Source organism: Nuphar pumila, chromosome 1, assembly GCF_984573655.1.
Source record: "Nuphar pumila chromosome 1, dmNupPumi1.hap1.1, whole genome shotgun sequence".
NCBI lineage: Eukaryota > Viridiplantae > Streptophyta > Magnoliopsida > Nymphaeales > Nymphaeaceae > Nuphar > Nuphar pumila.
Window position 1 is genome coordinate 107,912,277 of NC_143249.1, and position 7,510 is coordinate 107,919,786.

Below are 7,510 nucleotides of genomic sequence, written 5' to 3' on the forward strand. Positions count from 1 at the left end.
ATCTTCTTCCTTGCAGCCAGCAGCACCTCTTTTAAGCTCCATGCCCAGCAGCTCCAGATCATCTTCAACCTCCGACATCCTCTTTGCAGCTGCAGCAACATTCAGCCATCTTCTTCAAATACTCTAGCTTCAGCCAGCTCTCCATTCCAGCCACCATCCTTGCTGCAGCCCACCTCCAAGCTCCTTGCTCCAGCCAACAGCCACTAGCCAACGGCTTCTTCCACCGGTTCCACGCTCACTGCTCCAGCCAACAGCCACCAGCCAGTTCACCTCTTCTACACAGCACCCAACAGTGCCATCAGCAGCTGCCATCCACAGCCTTTCATTACAGCTACAGCAGCAAGCTATTACAGCAGCCTCTTTGACGCTGCAACCTCCTCCTTCAACCTTCAAACGACTGCAGCCTTGTTCCAGCCTTCTTCACCGTGCAGTCTCCTCTATTCCCTTTTGTTTTCCCCAAGAGCTCCAACCATCTTTACTGGTGACATCACTTGTGGCAGCCAACCATCGTTCCACTCCTCCATTGCCGTAACTGCCCCTTAAGGTAAGACATATTGTATGTCTTGTTGATCTTATTAAGTACCACATGTTGGGTTTCTTGGTTGATCGTCGAAATGAGACACTTACATATGGCTTTCATGAAAATGATGAGGAATTTGGGGTTGAAATTATTTCAAGGTAAGGCTTTCTTTACGGTGTTAGAAGGTAGGAAACCTTAAGTTTCTATTTTTTTTTTTTTTTTACTTTTCATTACAAAGCATGCGTAAATGAGAGGGTTCATCTAGCCGATGGATTGAACCCCTCATTTCAATGGCTATATCAAATAAATATTTCACCTCTTTCCTTTGTTTTGATTTTATATAGATTGTATAATTTAGGTATTGTTTTTTTTTTTTTAATTGATTTCATTAGATACATTTCACTTGTTTCATTAATGCATGTCCTATTAGTTTATATATTTTCCATTTAGCCGTCCAGTCTAGTCATCATTTTATGCTCAATTTTTTGTCGATAAATCTCAAAAATTTTGTTATGTATGTCTCTGTTTGTCTATGATTGTATGTCAAAAATATGGATCAGTTAGGATTTTAGAACCTTGTTAAATAAATCGAAAACCAAACTAGATTTTGGACCCTCCAGAAATTTCAATTTCTGCTTTAGCAGAAAAGAACCTCCGGCACCACCCTCGTGGGAGATTCGGATTGTCCTCCAAAAATCACAGTGTATTCATAATCGAATCTACTGATGATCTGGAAATTTTGAAGTTTTTCCAGTTAGTTTTGTCCTCTGTCAAAAATACGATTTTCCAGCCGCCTGGGAAAATCTTGATTTTCCTTCGTCAGGGTATAGACAGACCCTAATGCACCGAGTCCACCCAATCCGTAGCTCATCTACAAAAACTTTCAACATGAAAGTTGTTCCTAACATGTTTTACTGTCATTTTCCAAAATTTGGGGATTTTTGGAACTGTTTCAGTATTTTTCCCAAAATTTTATTTTCTGTCTGACGGATTCCAATATCCAGAAATTTCAGAGATTTGGGTCTCTGATAACAGTGTGCCCTTTTTCAAACCGTAACCCGAATCCCAATGTTGTCAAAATATCAAATCTTCGTCTGTTTGTCAGGGACATTTTCCCACAATTTCAGCTTTTTTCCCATCTGTGTTCCATTTTTCCCATGTTTTCTACCGAAACCTGTCTGTTTCTCCTAAATCCTAGAGTCGCCGGATTCCGATCCGACTTGCCGGAGTGGCACAGCTCCGACCATAGATCAAAACCAAAAAGTGTAAAATGAAAAAATCCTTTCCTTACTGTCCTCTGTCATCCCATAAAATTTGGGAAATTTTTATGAAAGTTTGATATCCTAAATCCCCTTTAGAATCAATATTTTAGGCAAAAATCATAAAATTTAAGGTTTTTATTTGAATTTTCATATTTAAAAGTACAAAAAAAATTAGATTTTCGAGCTCCATTCTATTTTTAGGGTTATTTTAGGTGTTCGTGCCAAATTTGGTTTAATTCCAAGTTCATTTACTCCATGTGTTAGTTTATCTTTAAATTCAGAAGCGAAAATCAGGCGAAAATCAGGTTAAATTTGATATTTTATGATATTTTCGCCATTTTAGGGTTTGTATCATGTACATAAGCATGTAGAATCATATTAGGGTTAATTTTAATCTCATTTGCATTTCATATTTTTCAATTTTGTAAAATTTATTTCAGAAAACCCTGGTTTCAAGGCCATAGTCTTGTTATCAGGGGTATTTTGGTCATTTTGACCTAAATTTCGAAATTTCAATTTCTAATTCTCCAAAATTTCATGCATATCATCATATTTTATTATATTATGTTTGATTTATTTCATTTGATTTTCAAAATTCCAAAATTTACAAAAATTCTTTCATAAAACCCTGATTTCAAAGTCATCAGGGGTATTTTGGTCATTTTGAACCCCAATTTCGAATTTTCAAGTTTATTTTCCAAATTTATTCATTATTTATTATGTTTATATCAAAGGGGGGTATGAATTTGGGTTTATATCTGAATAATATCTGATAATTTCTCATATTTTCGGATAAATTCAGAATAACCTACATTTTTGTGCTAACCTTGTTTTCTAGTTTTGCAGGAACATTCAAGAAGAAGACTTAGATTTTTTTTTTTTTTTATTTCAATTCAATGTAATCTCAAATGTAATAATTTGGAATAAGAGTTACTTTTCTGCTTAGAATAGGGCTGCATTGCATATAGTTTAATTTATGCAAATTTCGATATTTGATGTATGATTCATGTGCATTTATTTCAAATCCACTATGGTTTACACGAATGGCACATACACAAGCTTTTATGGAGTTTATAAACTCGGTGGGATTCGTATTTATGGCCATAGTCAGAATACGAAGAAAACCAAGATTTATGATCTTTATATCAGCCACATTCAGCCTACACATTTAGGCTAACTTCAAAATGCACTGCATTTTTCAAAGTTTTAAAAGGATTTCCCAATTCCTCAATTGAAATTCTCTTTTAAACTCATATTCATTCATTCATATCATTCAAATTGCATTATTTTCAAATTCATTTTCCAATTTCAATTTTAGATAAATCAGTTTTCCCAAAAATTTCCAAGTTTCTCGGGATTGGATTTTCTCAGAATTCCAAATTTTCAAATGAGATTTCAAGGCATTTCCCAAGTTCAAATCAAGATTTTCCTATGTTTTCAAATTCTCAAATTTCAAAATCCCAAGTTTTAAGAAATCGATTTTCTCATATTTTCCAGTTTTCCTGAGAATTCATTTTCCATTTCAAAAGTCATTTTCCAATGAATTTCTTAGATTTTCTCAGAATTCTCAAATCCATTTTCTCAGAAAAGCAATTCCAAATTTCAAAATCGATTTTCCAAAGTTCAAGTTTTCCTGAGAAATCACTTTCCAATGCAAATTTCTGATTTTCAATGAACTTCAATGATTTTCCCAAGAATCCCAATTTCAAGTGCTTTTCCAATCATTTTTCCAGCATATTTCAATTTTCTAAAGCAAACATCATGTTTCTCAAACTTGTATTATTTTCAAAATTTCATAGCACAAGCCTGATTCTTTGTGCATTCTAGGAAAAATAGAGCATAATTTAGATATTTGAGTCGAGTTAAAGCACATAATTGGTCCTTAGTTTAATTACCCCTGGTAAAGGCGCCAGGAACGGTTGAACCTCGTACCGACAGGCGGATCCCATTCCACGGAATTTTCCCGCAAATTTTCAAAACGGAGGCGAGTAAATTTTCAAAATCAATTTCAAAACTTTGGTCGAGTTTGACTCGCGAAATTCATTTCTCTCTCGCAAGGGAGGGGAAAAATTTTGCAATGATAACAGGTTTGGCGACCGAGATGGGACCTGTCTTCGTCTGATCAATTATGTGCTTTGACTTAGCTCAATTATCAAAATCATGCTCTTTGAACTGTCAGCTTTTAATTTCTGATATCATGTGAACCTAGGAGCCTAGACTTGAACCCAGCTGACATGGATTGCATGTAGACTAGGCATGGTTTGATAGGACCATATTGAGAAGAATTATGCATGCTCACTTAGACTTAGGTCTGAAATACAACACTCCTCAATCTAGGACTTGTATGAAAACAATGTTTGCTTCTTCAAAAAATTTCAAAATTCTATCTCTTTAGGACTTAGAGCCCTCTGTTTGCCTGCATGTGATCATATTTCAAAAACCACCCCACCTATGTCTACCCGGTCTTCACATTGCTGGGCTCTCTTCCAGAACCATAGTTCGGGACAGAGCCTCACAACTGGGCCACTTATTTGGGCTAACGCCCCCCTGCCACGTACCAAGGGCCATAGTCCAACGTATATCGGCAGGCGCTCAAGGATGTTGGGAAAACACAAGCCTAGACCCGGAGATGAGTTTTATGCCACGTACATCGAGCCTCGGCTCGAGTATATCGGCATAGCATGATTGGACACAGTTGATCTGAGCCTAGAGTCAGGATTAGGGTCCTAAAGCTCTTTCAAAATCAATGCATTTAGAGTTGGCTTCTTAGGGATTGCTGTATGTGCATAATTGTTTGTAATTGAATGTATGATATTCATTTTCGCCTTATTTTTTCAGTTTTTCCAAAATACCGAACAATTTTCCAAAATACCTCATTTTTCATCTTTTATGAAATATCTCCTTTTTCTCAAAAACCCTGGGCAATTTTTCCAAATCATCCACCTTTTCTTCAAAACTCCAGGAGATTTTCCATTCTTTCGTTCCTCTGGACTTCGAATTTCCAGCTTTCATTTTATCCTGCCTGCAATTTTCAAATTTCTTGTATTTTTCCAAAGTCTAATTTCAGTCTTCTTATCTTTCAGTCCAATGGCATCCAGTCAGCTCGATTCTGTTTTTCCTGAGGGTCACATCTCCTATGAGGTGCGGCAAAGTCTTCCTGAGCATCGATCTCTTAGCACCGGACCCTTCTTCCCCCGGTGGTACTATGTCTGGTTCAAAAACTTCTCTCGTATGTTTCCGGACCACTTGAGCGATTGTGGGTTGGAATTGGCATCTGCAGTGGGAAAGTTAACAGTCAACGGCAATCTGATTCATGCACTGGCAGAGCGGTGGAATCCGCGCACTTGCACGTTCTGGTTCTCGTGGGGCGAGATGACACTACTGATGGATGATTTTTCAGAGATTATGGGACTGCCTGAGCCAGCCAATCAGCCTGGAGATCCGTTAGAGCAGCAGTTTCTGATCAATGTCAAGGGTCTAGACCCCAAAGATGCCGTAGCTCGCGTGACAGGGCGCAAGTCTTGGCCGCTGATTGAAGAAAATGGGAATGAGTACGTGAGTCTGATCGAGATCTACCGACAGTATGGAGAATTCGCAGAAGTCAGCTCGTTGTCCAGGACAGCTCGAGAGAGGATTCAGCATGCAATGGTTTTGTGTACTGTGGGACTTGCTTTCTTTCCAGATGGACAGAATTATGTGGATGTCAGAATAGTTCAACTTTTGAGAAGATGGGGAAGTCGACAGACCAGCCGTCTCTCAATAGCCATGGCCGCGCTTGCTTTTCTATACAGAGGACTGACCCGCTTCACACTTGGAGAGTCCATCTTAGTCGAGGGATGTACTTATGCTCTTCAATCTTGGTTCCTTCAGCATGTACCGACCAGAGCTAGTTCATTCAGATACAACGGCAAGGAGCTCCTTCCAGTTGCGCGGTACCGATTTCTGATCGACTATCTGCAGGAAGAAGAAGTGGTGTGGGACTATTTTGATCGAGAATTATCGCCTCCCAGATACACCTATGCATATGGCAAGAGATTCAAGTTGCTTGGTCTATTCTTCTGTGCTTACTATCATCCGGAGTGGTGTGTTCGACAGTTTTCTCAGAGACAGAAACACATAGAGATGCGGCTGCTATCAGGAGTCGTGCCAGAGTTCGACCTTACATCAGCACAGTGGTCTGGAGCATACCATTCTGCCAGATATGGCTGGGACTCTTTTGTTACTCTTCCGCTTTTTCCCGGTCCTCGTGTCTCTGCTAGTTATAAAGAGTGGTGACAAATTGTCTGTCCGCCCCCTCTTTCTCAAGTTTATTATTGATGCAATCATGTTTTCTTTCAATAAATAAAAATCTTGCAAATTCTTCAATTCTTGGTTTGACGACCTCGCCTAGGTAACAAGGCTTAATTTTCAGTTGTTTATTTTCTTTGCAAAGGAATGACAACGCAATTGTCGTAATCCCAGCGACGACTCAATCCCTAGTAATGGGATATTCTTTCAAATTGTCTACCAAAATTCTCAGCGAATATTTTCTTCTAATCAAAATCTCTCTTAAAAGCCTAACCATCGATTTTGCTCTGCAGAGAGCATTCGTGACAGTCAATGGTTCAAACAAGGTCAGGGAAGAAGACTGCACCAGTCGAGGGAATCGCATATTCGACAGCTTTAGACGAAGAAATGGATTCCCCGCGCTCAGGCAAAAATCAGGGGCAACAGGTTGAGGATGACATTGATCCTCAAATGTATGCCATGTTTAAGAAGATGATGACTAAGATGCTGGCAGAACAAGCTGAAGCTAGTACAGAGATAGCACAGGTGAAGCAAAAGACAAAAGGCTGGGCAGTCAAGAAAGCCTTGAAGATATCCAAGAAGCCTGCCCAGCATGTTGATGCAACTGATGAAGAGGAATCAGTGGAAGATTCAGATGAAGAGTTTGAGACCCATCAGGCATTCCGCAAGTCTACCCAGGGGCAGGGGTCAGCCCACAAATTCAAAGAGCAGTCTGTCAATGACTCTGACCAGCCGCAGTTCAAAGATGTGGTCAGAATGCTTCGAGACCTGCAGGCCCGCGACAAGGGCAAGAAAGTCTTCACCAGTGAAGACTTCTATGATGGTTTGGATGGGGACGACAATCTCGAGAATCTCCCCAGAAAGTTTATCAAATTCGATGGTTCTGGCGATCCCAAAGCTCATCTCGCCATGTTCTTCGCTGAATGCTCCAGATTCAAGCGAGACAACCGTGCACTTTTCCTATGTTTCCCTCGCAGTCTGGAGGGAACCACAGCTAAATGGTACTCAGAGCATGTAAATCCAATTGAGTTGAAAGAATTTGACAAAGTGGTAAACATGTTCATTGAGCGATTTCTCTTCAATGCTGAGGCACTTCCCACCCTCAGCCATCTTTGCGGCCTTAAACAGAGAGAAAATGAGAAGGCCAGAGATTTTATCCACCGATGGAGGTCAGCTTGCAACAAGATGAGGGACCCCATATCAGAGGGACATGCTTTGTCCCTAATTCTGAGTAACTTCTCACAGCCTCTAAGAGGCCTCATCTCTACTGCACCATCAAGGACATTCATTGAACTGACAGAGCGAGCCGAATGTCTCGAGTTGAGCATGGAAAATGGTTTCTACGAAGGCTTCACTTTCACCAAGAACAACGGCCAGAATGAGCAGAAGAAGAAGACTCACTTCACTCATTCTGTCAGAAATAATAATTGGAACCACCGTA